Genomic DNA, 19,671 nt, shown 5'->3' with positions numbered 1-19,671 from the left:
AGTTGATGCGATGGGGTGTGTTTTCCTGTCGTGCGGCGGAGACAGCGATGCTGTTCAGGTTTTATTTTTAAAGTTCAGGTAATTATAACTTAAATTAACAGTAGTGGTGGTGGTGGGGGTGGGGGGGGAGAATGAATCATTTATTTGCCTCTCTTATTTCAGCTTCTCTCTTCCACAAGTGTTTCCCTTCTTATAGCATCTACCTTGCGGGCGAGGTGTTACTCTGCATCCCTAGGACTTCAGCATCTGCGATCTGATCACCAACTGTAAACGCTCGGAGACAGACGATCGCCACCCTAACTCATCGTAAAACAGGGGGAAACGCACTCATTTCTTTCAGTGCGTTTGCTGGATAGAAAACTTGTAGAATCAACAAGCAGCAGTTTGGTGTCAGAGGAAAAGGTCTGTACTAGACGCCAGCAAGCCTGCGTTTGCACCCCCTTCTGCCTGTGACACCCAGTGTATCTCAGGCACCCCCGACCCCTGGGGCCTCAGTGTTCTTACACGCTTCCTTGGGTTGCATGCAGCCCCAAGAAGCCAAGATCCCCTAACCAGGAGGGTGTAGCAGTAGCTGGAAAGAGGGGCAGATAATTCCCTCTTGGATAACCTCCTCCTTTCCTCTCATTGGTACGAGCCATGAGTCAGCGCGTAATGGGCTGGCACTTCGACAGATGAGTAAAGAGACCTGGGGAGGACCAGTGACTTGTCAAAAGTCACACTGCTGGTAAAAGTGGGAGAGAGAGCACAAGCCAGGTTATCTAAGGCAATCTCTCCTTGGACGATAGAGAAACCACGTGACATCTGAATGAAAGGCTTTACAACTGCATTTTCCAATGGCTACTTATTACCTTGGACTAGGAAGGGGTCACGGCTTTTGGAATCTAGTGGTCTTGGTTCGGATTTGGTGGGACTTTGCCACCCAACACAGCTTCTATGCGTCTATTTTTGTCTTGTTTTTGTTTGCTTTTTTGTTTTCGTTTTTGTTTTTTAGAGATGTTTATTATGTAACGGTTGAGACTGAGTGTCAGATACAAAGATGTGTGCACGAAGGTTCACAACAACTTAACGTGTAATAGCCAGAAGCTGGACAGTGGCTAACAGGTGAATGGATAAGCAGGTGCGACACATCTATACAACGGAACGCTACTCGGCAAAACAAAGGGACTGAACTACCGATACACACAGCAGTCAGAAAATAATGGAGTCAGAAAATAATCATGCTGAGGGGAAGGAGCCAGGCAAAAAAAGAGTTGACGTTGCATGATACCACTCACAAAACTGCAGAAAACGCACGCTAATCTGGAATGACAGAAAGTGGATCCGGAGTCGCTTGGAGGCTGGCGAGGAGAAGGCAGGAGGATTACAAGGAGGCATGGGTGTGGCATCGATCCACGGTCTCTCCGGTGGTGATGATTTCGTGAGTATAGACATGTTATGGGGGTGATGATTTCATGAGTATAGACTTGTTAACATACGTTAAAAGTCCTCAAATTGGACACTTTAAATATGTGCCCTTTATAGCACATCAGCTGCTCCACAAAAATAAGATAAACCCACAAAGGGCTTGGTGTTGAAACCCGGTCTCAATGTCCACTTGCTGTGTAACCTTTGATGAGTTAATACCCACATTAGCAAAAGGAAGGTAACCCTCATTCCTACCTCACAGGGTGCCAGGGGATTAAAATCATACCTGTGAGGGGCTCAGGAAAACCTAGCTCTTCCTTTTATTTTCCTGGAACAAGCAGAAAGGATTCTGTTTCACGTTTTGCATCTCATTCCCATAAGACTTGGGTTCATGAGTCTATTTAAGGAATATATCTTTTTAAAATATTTATTTATTTTGGGGAGAATGCAAGCCGGGAGGGGCAGAGAGAGGGGACAGAGGATCCAAAACAGGTCCCCGCACTGAGAAGCTGACAGCAGTGAGCCTGATGTGGGGCTCAAACCCACGAACTGCAAGATCATGACCTGAACCGAAGTCAGACACTCAATCTGCTGAGCCACACAGGCGCCCCAAGGAATATCAAAGTGAGGCATGTTCATGCCAATTTTGGGGTCTCTGCTCAGCATCCTGTCTGGGAGCTTTCTCCTGGTCATGCTCTAAAATAGCACTACTTTTGGGCTCTGTGCTGACAGCTCAGAGGCTGGAGCCTGCTTCGGATTCTGTCTCTCTCTCTCTTTCTCTTTGCTCCTCCCCTGTCCACATTCTGTCTCTCTCTCAAAAATAAACATTTAAAAAAATTTAATAAAGGAGGGGGCACTGGGTGGCTCAGTTGGTTGAGCGTCTGACTTGGGCTCAGGTCATGATCACGGTTTGCAGGTTCAAGCCCTGCGTCGGGCTCTGTGCTGACAGCCCAGAGCCTAGAGCCTGCTTTGGATCCTGTGTCTCCCTCCCTCTCTGCTCCTCCCCTGTTCACACTCGGTCTCTCTCTCAGAAATAAACATTAAAAAAATAATAATAAAATAAAATAGCACCATTTACCCCAGTCACTCTCTGTGCTGTTTTCTGATTTATTCTTTCCTGATTCTTATTTATCATCATCTGACATTATCTGACACATTTCCTTGTTTATTTGTTTCTTCTCTGCCTCCCTCCCTGAGAACATAAGCTCCCTGAGACCAGGAAAATAAGCTTCCTGAGGCCTGGGACTTTGTTTGGTTCACTAATATAAAAGTGACTCAATAAGTAGGTGTTGAGTGTTGAATAAATGAATGACTGCATTATGCCTAGAACCTTCTGCGGTGATGGGAGCAGTGCCGTGGCAGGCAGTGCTATTATTGCCATCACTGCATTCCTGACGAGGGCAGTGGGTACAGGTTTATGGTCCCCTATGATTCGGTGCAGCTGGCCCACAGAAGTAGCCGGGCAGAAAAAAAGAACTGAAATCATTGACTTCAGTGAAGCCTCCCTTACATTACATTCCCGGCTCTGCAGGAGTTAAGAGACTGCATCGGCTGAATAAGGTCTTTGAAAAAAAAAATAATAAGATCAGGGCCAGAGACTGTTCACGAAAATGATGAAGAATAGAAATCTTCAGTTTTAGAAAGTCGTGAACGTGATGGCTTTGAGGTGATGGGTCCTCAGACTCTTTATTTTACAGTCGATAAGAAGAGAAATTGGACACAAATTGGGTCTGAGGTACCATGTCATCCCCGCCCTCCAGTGGCCCTTGAAAAGTGCCAGCAATCTGTTCTGGTGTGGCTAACCCAAGGCCTACCCCGGCTGTCGTTTTTTTCCTTCTTTTTAATTCTATGAATGCCAATTACAAGNCTGCGAGATCATGACCTAAGCGAAAGCTGGACGCTTAACCGACTAAGCCACCCAGGCGCCCCTCAAAGGAGCTAATTCTTGACTCACTTCCTTTTGCCCGTTTTGACCTCCTCTTCCCATGTTTCCTGTAGATATGATTTCTTCAAGTTTGTATCTTTAGGAGAAATGTAAAAATGGTGTTAAGGCCAGTTCAATGTTATGTCTTGTCTAAAGACGGATCTGAACAATGCCCTACGGAATATATGCTTGAATCTGCAATTATACTGCAATCCATTCTCGCGTGAGTACTTTCATTTGATGTCTCTGTGCAAACAGATCACTGAATTAATTCTGCCTTGAACCCTCTCCTTAGGAGTCTGCAAACAATGCCTTATAAATAGGTAGCGCACGTCCCAGTGCATACAAAGGGCTTCCTGAGTTAGTATTTGTCATCTTTTATGTTTTAATGATCTCATTTGATCTCTTTATTGTTGCAATTATATTCCAATTTTGTGTGCAGACACTTGAGCGCCTTGGGCAAGATCAATCAATTAATATTACAATTCGTATTATCCCAATATAAATATAAGTGGATAGGTGGCTAGAGAACCTCCAGATATATTGCTTTATTTCTGAATAAAGACAGCTGGGCTGTGGGAAACTCTTTCCAAGCTATATTGAAGGGGTTTTTAGATGATTTTCTGTTTTGTTCTGATGCTAAGTCAACACTCATGCCTTGCTACAAACATGCATCCTTCTTTAAGGGAAAACAAAATTGTCCCTTCACCTTGCTTTCTATGGTGCCCAATTGAAAGCACAAGGCAGTGGCCTTGATCAAAGGCTCTCAGTGAACAGGGGGCTTGAGCAGGTTGTAAAAAGGTTATGGTCCAAGAATAATCTCTTCTCAGGCACAATACGAATACATCGCTCAGCCATGGGGCGACCTCCCAGCTCAGCACACAGGTATAAGAGATTTTTCAAGAGCCTATTTCATTTCACATAAGGCACATTGGCTGGGGGCCACCGGGGGCGCGGGGCTGAACACAGAACAAGAGTTTTTCCCTGGGGCTTTGCGGGAAGCACGCGGCTCGATGGAAATAAAATGAGGAAGACGGGGTCCTAAATTCTTTTTCAGTCCCAGGAAAGATATCCATCCTCCAGATTGCTGCTCCCTTATCAAACTTGACCTGAACACGCACACACAAGGGGTTCCCCACAAATCTGTATTAACACCCAAGCACACGCAGACCACGTATAAGGTATTAGTCAGTATCGGAGATGCTCCCCTTCCTTTGTCTGAACTGTATATTGTAACATCTGCATATATATGTTATATCATGCCTTTGGTTCTTGCTTATTCTCTAAAGCATGGGTGTATTTTGTGCACACATTGCATTGTAGCAATTGGTGACATTTATTGAACCCTTGCTAAGGGCCAGGCGGCATCTATTTTCCCCTATAATCCTCATAACACACCATTGAGGAAGGTGCCATTGTTATCCCCATTTTACAGACAGAGAAGCTGGGGCACAGAAGGGGTCCATATCTGGTGCGGGGTAGAGCAGGCATTGAAGGTAGGAACAGGATTTTGTGCATCTGGAGTGTCCCTCAAAAAGCACTACAAACACATACAAGGTGACCAGCAGGTAGCTATTAATTAGAGTTCCAACCCCACGGGATGAATAGATGTATGCTTTGTCAGGGTCATGGGGGAGTTGATACAGATCTGAAATCCTCCTCCACATCATGTCACCAGAGCCATGGGTAAATCTCACGCACGGCCACGGCTTGGTTTGTGTCTTCCCAAAAGATACATGAAATTCTACAGCCCTGGTACCTGTGACCATGACCTTATTTGGAAATAGGCTCTTTGCAGATGGAATTAGTTAATCCTATTTGAATGGTGACTTACAGGAAGAGAAAGAGAACCAGAGACAGGCATATGGAGGAAAGCTAACGTGACAACATGCAGGGGAAGCCTCCTGTGATGATGGGGCCAGAGATTGGGGTGATGCATCTATAAGCCAAGAGGTAGCAAGGATTGCAGACCAGCCAGAGGCTAGAAGAGAAGACAGAGGATTCTTCCCTAAAGATCCAGAGGAAGCACAGCCCTGCTGATACCTCAACTTTGGACTCTGAGCCTCCAGAACTGTAAGAGAATAAATTTCTGCTGTCTTAAGCCACCTTGTTTGTGGTACCTTGTTATGGTACCTCTAGGAAACCGATATACAATACACACCAACTCATGTTTTTCTTTTTTGTAAGAGATCCAACTGTAGATGCCTTGTGAAGCCTCCTGGAACAGAGCTCATGCTCAGTAGAGGCCTGTGAAGCTGTGGCTGAGGCCCAGCCCAGTGTGGGCTAATGTCGTTTATGTAGGAGCTCTCTGGAGGAGAATGCGATTTCCATGTCCGGCAATGTATGAACTCTAGTTGAAGAGGCCATCAAGGGCGGGCACTGCTGATCCCACTCTTGCTTTATCCATATCCCCTCCCCCACCTCCAAATAAGGAAAAATTCTGGATCTTGTGGGAATATGAATACATTAAGGTATGAGCCCAGGTCAGAAGGAAGAACGGTGCCTACTATAGTCAGGTATCTAATATCCAAACAGCCTCATTTGTTAGCTCTTTCTGACCTGGCCTAGAAGTTCCAGACGCTGGCATGTGCTGGTCCATTAAGAATCTTCATAGGCCAGGGCACCTGTGTGGCTCAGTTGGTTAAGCTTCTCACCCTTGATTTAAGCTCAGGTCATGATCTCATGATTATTGAGATAAAAGCCCATGTCAAGCTCTGCACTGATAGTGTAGAGACTGCTTGGAATTCTGTCTCTCCTTCTCTCTGTCCCTCCCCTACCTGTCCTCTCTCTCTCTCTCTCAAAACAAATAAATAAACTTAAAAAAATAATAAAATGTTAACATACCCTTTGTTTTATGCAATGAAGATGGCTCTAAACAGGAAGGTTTTTTGATCTTTTAGTTTCCTTCTTTGGTAAAATAAACAAAGTTGGTAATCCTATGTCAAGTCCTGATTGTTTGCTGAGATTTTATAATGTGTTCCATGGACTTTCAAAGTATGACCTTTTTTAGTTAAGGCTGTTTGTAGCCAGAACTATATCTGGTTTGAAGCCAGTTACCTTCTTCCTGATTCATTCTTTATCAGGGAATCACAATGGAAGAGAAATGACAGAAAAAAAGAGTTGGAAAAACAGGGTTTTATATTTATTTATTTATTTTTATTAAAAATTTTATAAAATGTTTATTTATTTTTGAGAGAGAGAGAGAAGGCACAAGCTGTGGAGGGGCACAGAGAGGGAGACCCAGAATCGGAAGCAGGCTCCAGGCTCTGAGCTGTCAGCATAGAGCCCGACGTGGGGCTAGAACTCACCAACCATGAGATCATGACCTGACCTGAAGTCAGATGCTTAACGGACTGAGCCACCCAGGTACCACAAAATGGTTTTCTTTTTAAGTGTATAATTTATATACAGTGAAATGCACAAATCTGAAGTGTCCATTTGATGAGTTTTGACAATTGCATGACCCATGTAGGAAATCTGACTTTTAGTTCCAGTCTTAACCACTATCTATCTGTAGGACCTTGAACATGTTACATAAGTTCTTGGTCTCCAATTGTTCTGAAAGCAAAAACCATGGACTATCAGGTCTCTGGGGACAATTCTCATCCTACAGAGTGTTGTTGATATACACCTGAGTCTGATTTCTCTAGTCCTCTCCGAAGATGAAGAATCAACTGTTGATTTATTCCACAAGTATGTGGTGAATGCAATGCCATGCTCAAAGCCCTCTTCTAATGCTGGGATATTGCAGAGAGTTGTCCATGAAGTAATTTGAAAAAGAAAGCACTTGAATGCTGTTGATCCTCATCCCCATGAAGGTAACAAAACGAATCATGCTGAAAGACGTCCATTATAGCTGTCAATTCTAACAGGTCTATTTGCTACCTTTGTCTCCTAGTTTCTATGGCACTGGGATTCTCAGATTATGATTATATGATCATCACATTTTGAAACATCCCTCTAGAACATCTACTTTTCTTAAATAAAATGTCATTTCCCAAGAAGATTTTCATTCCTGTAATGTTATTTGTAGGACATTTCAAGCTTACAACTTACAGTTGAATTTCCAACCACACAAAAAACATAACATCATTATTTAACCAAGATTTGGAGTAAATTAAATGCTAGCTATATAGATAGAAACATAAGAGCAAGGGTAATGTCTCTCTCCTCATGGATATGGGCCCAGCCATTGCCAAGCTCGGTAGCCCCAGGCAAGTAGTTTTTTTTTCTTTAATTAAAAAAAAATTTTTTATGTTTTATTTATTTCTGAGAGAGACAGACAGCGTGAGCAGGGGAGAGTCAGAGAGAGAGGGAGATACAGAATCTGAAACAGCCTCCAGGCTCTGAGCTGGCTGTCAGCACAGAGCCCGACACAGGGCTCGAACCCATGAACTGTGAGATCATGACCTGAGCCGAAGTCAGACGCTTAACCGACTGAGCCACCCAGGCACCCCACAAGTAGTTTAACCTTACTGAACCTCAGTTTCTTCATATGTAACACTGGGGTAAAACGTCTTAGGGTTCCAGGGCCCGAGTAACTTAGTCTGTTAAGCATCTGAGTCTTGATATCAGCTCAGGTCATGATCTCACAGTCATGGGATGGAACTCCGTGTTGGGCTCTGTGCTGAGCACGGAGCCTGCTTGGGATTCATTCTCTCCCTCTTCCTGTACCCCTCTCCTCCACTCTCTCTCTCTCAAAATAAATTTTAAAAATTTAATTCTTTTAGGGTTTCTTCTCTTTCTTAGGGTTATAACCTATAATAATTATATGAGATATTACATCTTTATAATTATATATATTATATATTATATAATTAATGAGATAATATTGAGAACGTGTAAGGAACTGTCTAAGTCCTTTTGGGTTGGCTACTATAACAGAATATAGACTGAGTGGCTTACACAGAATGAAACTTATTTCTCACAGTTCTGGAGGTTGGAAGTCTGAGATCAGGATATCAGCATGGCTGGGAGAGGGCCCTCCTGCAGGTCATAGACTTCTTGTTGTATCTTTCCATGGTCAAAGGGGCTATGGAGTTCTATGTGGTCTCTTTTCTAAGACACTAATCCCATTCATGAGGATTTCACCTTAGTAACTTAAACATCTCCCAAAGGGCATACCTCCTAATGCCAACATCTTTGGGAGTTAGGATTTCAACATATGAGTTTGGGGATACACAAACATTCAGACCATTGCAGAACCCATCAAGATCATTTGGAATTTTCTTTTAAAAAAGATGTTTATTGTTCAAGAACTTGAAATTGTTTAACTTAGAAAAGAGAAAATAATGATTTAAAAAATGTCTTTGAGAGCCTAAGTGTCCATCAACTGACAAATGGATCAAGCAGATGTGGTTTATCTATACAATGGAATACTCCATGGCAATGAGAAAGAATGAAATCTGGTCATTTGTAGCAACATGGATGGAACTGGAGAGTATTATGCTAAGTGAAATAACTCAGTCAGAGAAGGACAGATACCATATGATTCTACGTATGGGAGGATTAGGAGGAACTTAACAGAGGACCATGGGGGAGGAGAAGGAGAAAAATAGCTGTGTAGAGGGAGGGAGGCAAACCATGAGAAACTCTTGAATGCTGAGAATAAACTGAGGGCTGATGGAGGTGGGGGAGAGGGCATGGGGGGTGATGGGTATGGAGGAGGGCACTTGTGGGGATGAGCACTGGGTGCTATATGGAAACCAACTTGACAATAAACTGTTTCAGAAAAAAAAGAATATAGTAACTGTAAAAAAAAGATTGTCTTTGAGTAGGGGTGCCTGGGTGCCTCAGTCGGTTCAGCATCTGACTTCAGCTCAGGTTATGTTCTCATGGTTTGTGGGTTTGAGCCTCATGTTGGGCTCTGTGCTGACAGCTTGGAGCCTGGAGCCTGCTTCAGATTCTGTGTTTCCCTCTCTCTGTTCCTCCCCTTCTCGCACTCTGTCTCGCTGTCTCTCAAAAATAAAAATATTTAAATATAAATGTCTTTGAGTATACAAATAATAATTAGAGTAAGCAAAGGACAGAGATCTCTTGGAAAGATCATTTAAGAATAAACGGGCTTGGATTATAATGAGAAGGAGTTTGGTTATTAATAAACAAAAAAGGAGACATGCCCTGTCATATATGCTGATTAAACACTGGGACTATCCAACAAGGAACACTTCTGATTTCCACCCTCAGAGATATTTGGGACTAGCGCTGGCTAAAATTGGTATCTTGGATGATGTGCATATTTACTACCATAGAGACAAACAGATGAATAAAAGAGTTTTTCAGAAGTCTTTCCTAGACTGGGATTCCAGAACAGGATCTGTAACTCTTTTCCTGCAAGATCCAGTCCAAACCAAGCTATATCCTGGGCTACACTGTCTTTCAGTAACAGGCAGCAGGTAGCTAAAGGCAAGTCATGGTCTAGAGTCATGGTCCTCAGACTTAATGGCATCAGAATCATCCAGAGGACCCTACCCTAACAATTTCTGATTCAGTGGGTCTGGGGTTCAGCTTGAGGATTTGCTTTTCTAAAAGTTTCCAGATAATGCTGACACAGTTGATCTGGGGACCATACTCCGGGAACCACAATCTGTAAAGAGATTCTATAGAGAACGGAAGATTCCTATTGTCTGAGTGATGTCTGAATGCCCAGCATAGTGGCCTCGGTCCCAGCTGACTGAATCTCCCAGCTGTGAGATGTGAGACCGTCAATGAAATGAGTGTTAGGTCTTTTCCTTCTTTCAGCCCACAACCACACTTAGCAGGAAGCATGCAAAGGCAGGCCAAGGGGCCCACTCATAGGTCTTGTGTGCTTATGTGAATCTGTTTATGTGGGATTTTGCTTTGTGAATATCACACCTATTTAATTGGAGTCCCTGGATGCTGCCATGGATATTTTCGTTTCATTCAGACATTTACTCATTCATCCATCAACCCAGCCTTTAGGTATGCACTTGGTGTTTACAATGTGCATAGCTCTTTGGGATATACCTATTGACTCTGCTTCCAGTCTTCTGATGGATTTTTGGGGTCCCTGGACATTTATATTAACTTGTCACAGTAAAGACTGCTGACTCCGGTCTTTTAGTAAGAGGACATCCTGAGTTTCACTGGGCAGATAGCCACAGTGCTCAAAACTAAACCTGCTGGGGGGCTTGGGGGGCTCAGCCAGTTAAGTGTCTGACTTCAGGTCAGGGCATGGTCTCCACGGTTCATGAGTTTGAGCCCCACGTCGGGCTCTGTGCTGACAGCTCAGGGCCTGGAGCCTGCTTCGTATTCTGTGTCTCCCTCTCTCTCTGACCCTCCCCTGCTCATGCTCTGTCTCTCTCTGTCTCAAAAATAAATAAACATTAAAAAAAAAGAAAAGAAAAAACCCACTAAACTTGCCAACCTTCTACACAGCTAGTTTGACCATGAAACTAAATTCAGGCAAAAATGAGATGAACCAAAGGAACATGTGTGACTTTTGGGTTGTCTTCTTTAAAGAGGAAAGTGCTTCCCCGAATTTCCTTTCTCCGTTTCCTGCTCTCTGAGGAGTGACAATGGCTAGAACAGTTCTGGAAGCCACATGTTGAAGATGGTTGAGCCACCTCACCAGCCATGGACCACTGCTTTCTAGGCTGTTAGGTTAGAGTCACACAAATTTCTTCTTGTTTAAGCTACTGCAATTGGGGGCTTCTTTGTTATAGCAGGTTAGCCTTTACCTTAATTCATACAAAAGCCTACGTGGCTGTTCTTTGCATGAGTTATCTTTCTGGACTCAAGATTAGCTCAAATTTTCAAAATCATGGTACTGCTAAAACCCTCCTTGTACCTAGAACTGGCATCTGTTTCCACTCCGTTCAACTAGATCTGGTCCCCTGTGCCCTCCTTCAGTAACTCATCACCTGGGGTACGTGTCTAAAGGACAAGACAATGCTTACGGATAAATGTGACTGGAATGCTGATAACAGATGCTGCTAGAACAACCCAGGCAAAGATACTGACGATCAGATGCTTTGGTAATTCCTAGAGGATCAAGTGTAACCCCCTCTTTCTTTTCTTATGGTCCCCAAAGAGGTTTCTCCAGACACACAAAAATCTCGGAGCCAGCCAGGCGCCCCTGCATCAACATTTTAAAGCAATGATTACTTAGCCAAGAAGTGCTATGAAGACATTTACATGAAATTAAAGTGATTACTTCTGACAAGCTTGAATGAAGGAACAATCGCAGTCAGAGGCTGATCAGTTAGACGCTATTCAACAACCTCATCTGGCCATCCTGGATGTGTTTTTCTAAAGCAAGAAAACACAGTTAAGAAGTGGCAAGCTTTGGCCAGGAATTAATAGTCCTCAAAGGTGGTAAGATTGGCAGCTGCGTGCGCAGTGTGACTAAGGAACAATGAGTCATTTGTCCTTCACATTTGTTTGTGTCAGGTTCGAGAGTCACCGTGAGTCGTCAGCCTCCTTGGGCTGAGCCACTGTCCTCCACGCTCTTCCAATTAAGGGACAATGCATTATCCCAGCTAACACTTTAGTGTCCATACGTCCTCTGGCTAGGAAATTTTACCACCATCACTACCATGAAATCCACATTGAGTGTCTATAATGAATAGTTCAAAGGGCTGGGGAGTCTGGGGTCAGTGCCCTTGAAGGAGAGCCAGGAGAGATTCAGGTGCACGTGACTTGCTCAGTGATGCTGTTGGGAGAAAGGGTGAGCAGGGGCAGGGTGGGGCAGGGTTGGGCAGGGTGGGGGCGAAAAGCAAGGATGCGATCTCAGTTGGATTACAGCTTCAGCCTGACCCCATGGGGAAGCTCTAAAGCATGAACTGCCCCACAGAGTTCTTCCCCACCTTAGGCAAGCAGCCAGCCCTTTGCCCCTCCGTGCTAGTCACTCATTCTTAGGCTGTCAGCTGCCTTGGGCAGGGGGGAGATAAAAGAAGAAGAGAGGCATAATTTCCCGTATGCGGCAGTTCTGCTTTGGCTAAGGGCGCTTCCCCAGAATGATGCTTCTCCAACTTTGCTACACATTGGAGCCTCTCGGGGCTATTAAAAAAAATACCACTGCGTCCACACTCAGCCATTGTGATTTAAGGAGCTTCTGCCTGAAACTCCCTGACTTCAAGACTCAACCGCCCTTCCTCTGCACAGCATTTCTTTAGTCCTGCCTTGGAATGGGTTAACAAGTCAGCTCCGCTGTCTTCTAGAGTCTTTACCTTTCTTATAGAGACCGTCAGCCTTCATTGAGGTTGACTTCCTTGCCATTGGACTTGGCTCTCCCTTGAGGACGTGGGCGGAGCTTATCTATCCCTGCCCCCACCTCCGTGCCCAGTGCAGAGGGCAAGCTCAGGGTCTGTTACTCAGTGAACGAATGGAGGGAATGCAACTTTTCAAACAAGTAGGACAGACACAAATACTCCAGGAGCTCTGAGGAGGGAGTAATTGTTCGGCACTGCGGCAGGCTTTGAGGGAAAGGTGGAAATTAAGCCAAGATTCTGAAGAACAAAAGGAAAACAAATCCCTGTCCTGTCCCTGTTTCCGGTCTATCTAGAATCCTGGGGGTTAATTTCAAGCTGGTTTCGGTGGTAGGTAGCTGGCACTGTTGATGCTCCTCTCCGCAGCCTTCCAGAAGGGACTAATCATGATTTTAACACGGGTTGGGAAAACGGCCCTGGAAGGAGATCTTGCTCTTCTCCCACGGTCATTGGAGAGGAGCATCCATCCATTAGCAGACCTTCCTCTCAGCAGGTGTCTGTTCTGCTCCCGTTCAATGTGTTAATGAATCCTAGGTGACACAGTAGGGCACAGGGATGGGCACCATCATCCTGGCGATGACGGATGATGGCTCTACTGTGTCTCCTCGTCTGAGCCCGACAGAGGGGCTCCACAGCCTGCCCAGAGCCTGGATGTGGCTGGGATTGGCGGGAGAGCCGACAAGCCAGCTGAGGTTTATTGCAGGTCAAAGAGAGATGGCCCTCATGTCAAGAGGCGAGCAAGAGGCCCCTGCAGGCAGCAGTTGGAGGCCGGCCATCTTGAACCCCCTTCTGCTAGCCTGCCGGGGGGATGGGTCCTTTCAGACTGCCAGGAGCCAGTGGAGGTAGAGCTGGGTAGAAAGGCTCTATCTGTCTTCTGCAGGTGGGCTTCTGGATGCCTCTGGGCTTGCTCTTCAACAGACTGTTTTCGACAAAAAACACTTAAGATTCTCAAACAGTCTCGAGCCCCAGGTTTTATCCTCATGGGCATGTGAGTGCCCTCTCGGTGAGCGCACGCACGCATGCACGCACCTGTTCTACCTGCCTTTGTGTTTAGAGACCCAGGCTCTGGATTTAGACGGGCCTGGATTCAAATCCTGGTCGTGTGGCTTTACGTAAATGACTGAGCTTCTGTGAGCCCCAGTTTTATGATCTGCATAGTGGAAGTAATAATAGCTCCTTCCTGATAGGCTAATGGTGGTAACTAAGTGACAGTATCTGCGCAAAAGTATTTAGAGTTGTTCCTACAACGTAACAGGGGATTTCATATTTTGATTAGGTTATTGTTGTTATCGCTATTATCGATCTTTCAGATTTGACAATTTTTGCAAGTCAGTGCAAGAAACTGCATGAGGTATTAAGGACAAAAGGACCACGGAGACCTGGCCCTAAAAAGCTCATAGTCTAGAGGCACAGATGCATTTAAGAACATGAAGCTGAAGTTCTGTTGGACATTGGGTCACCACTAGCCTTCACTGCACCTTTTGTGTTTTCTGTGTGTGTGTGTTTTTAATAGTTATTTATTTATTTTGAGAGAGAAGGTGTACGTGTATGTGAGCATGGGAGGGAAAAAGAGAGGGGGAGAGAGAAAATCCCAAGCAGCCTCCGTACTGTCAGTGCAGAGCCCAAGCAGGGCTTGATCTCATGAACCATGAGACCATGACCTGAACTGATATCAGGAGCTGGACACTCAACCAACTGAGCCACCCAGGTGCCCCTACGTTGGACATTTTGAATTAGAAAAATAAATGCACTCTTCTGCCAGTGGGCTGGATTTTAGACCCTTGCCCTCTTGGCCGGGTGTTCTTGCTCAGTGAACAATCTGAACAACTGTGCATAATGACCATATGTGATATGAGCTATGCCAGCAGCAGAAGCAAAATTGTGATTATTGTACTTGGGGTATGAAAAGTAAAATAGATCTTCACAGGGAAGGTGGTCGCTAAGCTATATCTTAAACAGTGACTCAATTTAACAAGGCTTGCAAGACTTGCCAGAAAGGGCAGTAAAACAGAGGCACAGGGAATCATGAAGGGAGCCTGCTAGAAACCCTGATGGAATCAGAGTGTGAAGAGCTTTGAATGTCACACAAAGGAACTTGGCATTTTGTCTATAAACCCTGTGAGTTCATGATGAGCTCTGTTTGAGCTCAGTGCCTGCTGGACATTTGTGATATGGATTTGTAAACCGATAGTGGAGAGAAAAGCCCACTCTACAAATCCTGAAAACAGGAATGAAGGCCCAAAGCAGGTTGTGATGGAGAAGCAGCCAGTACCAGAAATGCTTCAACGGAAAACTTTTCAGTTCTTGTTGGACAACTTTCTATGGAAATAAGGAATAGGAGTCAAGGAGTCAACTTCTTTCTAGATGCGAAAGAAGTTAGGCCAATGGGGCTAATAGCTACAGAAAGTTCTAGAAGCATGAGGTCTGAAAGGTAGCATTTAGGAGTTCATGAGGACCTAAGCAAAGAAGTTCCAGTAATGAGGTAAAATCAGAAGCAACACTCCAGAGGGGATGCTGTGTTTAAGGGAAGAAAGTGGAGGAAGGAACTAATCTCTTTTTTTCAAAGAGATCAGTGAAGAAACAAGAAAGAGAAATGGTTTATTAGGCTGAGTTTGAAGATATTTGAGGGAGAGGGTCCTAGAAATGGATTATATATTTCTGCTTCAGATAGCAGAGAAATAAGAGACCATTTTTTGGGTAGAGAAAAAGGAGTCCCCAGACATTTTTGTTTACCTTTGGAATTCTATTCTGGGCTTTCTAGAATATCAATGCAACTGCAAGAGAAGATGCCATTTTTATGTGGTTTTCCAGTGGGAACAGTTATCAGCCAAGTCTAGGACATTTGAAATAAGTTATGAATCCCAAATATTAAGGGGAATGGGGGAAATGTACAAATATCTATAGCATGTTGGCTAAATGTCATTCTATGTGCTAGAAGTTTTGCGTAGATCATCTGATATAATCTGCAGAATAACTATAGAGTGCTGTAAATTTTCTTTCAGAACAGAGGCTCTCAACCTAGCGATACATGAAGTTCTTGGTATTTTATTCCATGTTTTGTGTATGTATAGGTGGCATTTGACAGAGAGCTCATAGCTTTAATGAGATAATCCACAGGGTCCAAAACACTAAGACCTGTTGACGTGGGTGCCATTTATCCCCAACAGCGTGTAACAGAGTCATAAGCACTAATTTCATTTGTTAACATTTATATGCTTCTAGAGGAGTTCTTACACCTTCTGTACCGCCCTCCCCATAACCTTGAGCAACTAGTAGGCTCTCAGTACTTGCTAATTAACTAATGGGCTTTTGCGTTGACTCAAACATATTTATAATTTAGAGGGAAAAGACAATAGAGATATTTTTACGTTCAACCTATTGCAGATATCACAACTTAGCTGTATCGTATCAACAGGGTGGGTGGGCCCTCAGTAAAGAATAACACAGTCATTGGGAGCTATTTGTGCTTGAAATTTGCATCACAAACGTCCTATGAGATATTTGATTGTATATAAAATACAAATGACATCTGCTGTGCGCCTGTATTAAGCAGCTACTGCCAGGAAAGCATATGCCAAGATAAACAGGCAATTTAGATGATGGATCTGAAAGAGAACCAGAACCAGAGAAACAATCCATGCTGGCATAATGAGCCTCTCACACATGATTTCTATCATAAATGGTACATATTGAAGGGTAATGCAAAAAAGAAATGACTTGAGAATATCTATTTCCATGATGTTCATCAACTTACAATACAAATCATAAGAAAAAGCACTTAGGCATTTTAAAGATGGGCTTGAATGAGTGTAAGCAACTGCAAAATATGATTGCTTGGTATCATTTAAGAGTGTTCATCTCACTTTATATCTCATTAAAAATTCATGGAAATTAGTGCGTTGTCAAAAGCTTGGCCAATCAGTGTTAATGGAAGACAGAACAGTTTGGTGTGGTTGTTTATTGAAACACAAAATAAAACCAGCAATAAAAGTTGTATTTTTATTTGTACATGGTTTAAATAACCCAGATATAGCTTTGTTTGTTTCTTTGTTTGTTTTGAGAGGGAGAGACAGGGAATTTTAAGAAGGCTCCACACTGGGTGGACACGTGCCCAACTTCACAACTGTGAGATCATGACCTGAGCCGAAATCAAGAGTCAGATGCTTCCCCAACTGGGCCACCCGGAAGTCCCTATTATAGTTATGAGTCTATATATGCTGGTTATGCATATGTACATTCACACACACATTTATCTCGGTCTCTGTCCCCATATCTATGCCCATTCCTGTATCTCTATCCATATTTATACCTAGCTGTATCCACCCATATCTATATAAAATACGTGTGTGTATATATGTGCTTATATACATACACATATATTACCTAAAACACCTAGTCTCAACAATCCCTTATATAGGCCAATTTAACATGAAGGGCAAATTATTTATATATTCTAAAATGCTGCCCCCAAAATAAAAAAAAAATCACAATTTATAATTGGCGATCAAATCATTCAGGATTGAATGAGTAAATTAGAGTGTTTGGTGTTCAGAATTTGCTTTAGAACTTTATTATCATGAACAGAAACACCTCGTTTTCCAAACTGGCACATTTACAAAGTTGTTTAGAGAAGCAAAGTATCATTTTAAGGTACATGTGTCACATGTAAACCTTCCACTTATAAAATAAGACACTGCCGTGTCACCTCCTCACACTATGCCTCTTCTGGCCCATCCCATCTTTGAAGATCATTTCTTGCTGATGGATAATGTGCCCTGACACCACAGCGTAAATCAATTGTAAAAAGAAACAGCAGATCTTGCAAGGAATGTATGTTTCAGGGAATTCGCCGAGGACTAGGATGTTGGAGAACTGCAAAGCCAGTGAAACATGACCTGCTAAGAGTTAGATCAGTTAGCAACTGAAAAGAGAAAATAAAATTGGCCAGGATAACGACACGATAGACGCTTTCCATAGGAATACGTTCACTATCACGAGAACCATATTAGGAAAATGCAAGAGGTCTTCTCGTGGCTTTGTAAATGTGAGTCTATTCCCTATCATCCTACATTAAGCCGGCTACTATGTCTACAATGTTGCATTGTGCTATATTTGTTGCAAAGTTATTTTAAGGAATATATTCTTTTCTTGTATTTGTTTTATGAGTTACTGCATAATGGTAGTTCATCCTAAATGTTGCCAAATATAGGGTGAAATAGCTTATATAGATTCATTTTTCAAGGCAAAACCTTAGTCATACATCTTTTCTGTTATTCATTATTCTATTGTAGCCAATTTTGGAGTAGATTCATGTCCATGGCCTTTGATAAGGACCTGCCCATCATACCTTAAATACCATGAATCTTTTCTAATTTTGGAATATCCCCTAGTCTCCTTTGCATTAAATTTTGAGCTGCTGGAATCCTCTTTCAATATTCCTAGCTGCAGGGGTAATAGATCTATGAAAGATGGCTCAGTTTCTGATTCTGTCTTTGTAATCTCACACCGTGTCTTGTGTGTAGGCAATATTCAGTAAATCTTTTTAAAACCAAAATTCCTTCACTTTACCCCAATGTCCAATGCAGAGCCCTGGGACAACACAGGGTTTGCAGGAGGAGATGCTATTCCTCTTAATTCCCAGGGGCCTGACATCCAAAGCGGTATCTGTCTTCATAATTTTTGCTCTCAAGGTATAGAGGATACAGAGCGGGTCTGCAGATAATTTCCAGATTACCGATAACTCTGCTTTATTCATCTAGAGGTGATCCTGGCTCTTCCCAGGCTAACTCACATGCTCTGGCCTCACACTTCCTGGGCACCAGCCCCGAATTCTGCAACGAATCTTTATGTTTGTACAGCACTGCAGTCTTCCAAGTGTTTCAAAAACATGTTACTCAGTTATCAGAACTTTGCAAAGTGCGGCAAGTACCATTGTTCCCGTTGTACAGATGAGGAAACAAAAGTTCAGAGATTCTAGGAATCCCAGTATCTAATTCTTCCTACTGTGCCCTTCTTACTGCCTGGGAGCCCAGGAGGCAGAGTGCAGATGCATCGGGTTTGGGGGGAGGGCTCATGTGGCAGAAAAAAATACCCAGCTGTGCATCTGGGAATTCATATGTGAGAAGACTGTACAGACAACCCTCTCCATTTTTTAAAATATGTATTTGTTTGAGAGAGAGAGAGAGAGAGAGACAGAAAGAGAGAGAGAGAGAGGCAGAGAGAGAGGGAGACACAGAATCCAAAGCAGGCTCCAGGCTCTGAGCTGTCAGCACAGAGCGCAATGTGGGGCTGGAACTCACGATCTGTGAGATCATGACCTGAGATCAAGTTGGGTGCTGAACCAACTAAGTCCCTCAGGCACCCCCAGACACCATCTCTTTTTAAAAGAAAGATCCTACACAAGGTGATCTGAGGGTCAGCCTGCTATGAGACCCTTCAAGAGGATGTAGTCAAGGCAGAGAACAGAACCTATAAATCTACCTGCCAGCAGCATTCTCCAGGATGTGGTTGCTGGCTCTGGTCACTGACTAGAGTTCTGGTACTGCTAGCTAATAAATTGAGCACCTACTGTGTATAAAGATCTTTATACCCATGAACCCTCATGGGACCTTCTGAAGTCATGTAAGCTCTCTTTACACACTGGGATCCTGGGGCTCAGAGAGGTTACAGCAGCTGCCACAGAGCTAGTTAGTGACAGGATCAGAATGTGAACCTCGGCCAGCCATCTCCAAAGCCTCCCGATTTTTCTGTGTCTCCATTCTGCCACTTAGCAGCTCAGGAGATACTGTGACAAAGTAGAAAGCACAAGAGGCTTAGCTTCTGGAGATGTGGATTCAAGTCATTGTATCATGGTGCTCCATAAATAGTTCTGGAATAAATGGATTGTTACGATGTTGTTCCTTATGCTTAGCTAAAATTTACCTTTTACTGTTTTTATTTATTGCCCTAAATAGCATCATTAGTATGTGTGCCTATTAGTTTCTAGAGTCAATGTCACTGAATGTGTACCAATCTATGTACAATAAGACGAGATTATGAGTAATGTTACTAACTTTTACTAAACATTTTGCTCAATACTTCAGTCACATAATTATGAAATGCTTGAGTATTTGA

At 43.4% G+C, this 19,671-nt stretch overlaps 1 protein-coding gene across 1 annotated transcript in view; it reads right to left on the bottom strand.

Annotated features, from left to right (window-relative positions):
* The window catches only part of PHACTR1 (phosphatase and actin regulator 1), a 571,513-nt gene that overhangs the window by 347,990 nt on the left and 203,852 nt on the right, over positions 1–19,671 (bottom strand). The window lies entirely within an intron of this gene.

The sequence above is a fragment of the Crocuta crocuta genome, unplaced genomic scaffold (genome assembly GCF_008692635.1).
Source record: "Crocuta crocuta isolate KB4526 unplaced genomic scaffold, BGI_CrCroc_1.0 scaffold24, whole genome shotgun sequence".
Taxonomy (NCBI): domain Eukaryota; kingdom Metazoa; phylum Chordata; class Mammalia; order Carnivora; family Hyaenidae; genus Crocuta; species Crocuta crocuta.
Note: the sequence above shows the minus strand (reverse complement) of the source record. Positions and strands in the feature narration are given on the sequence as shown.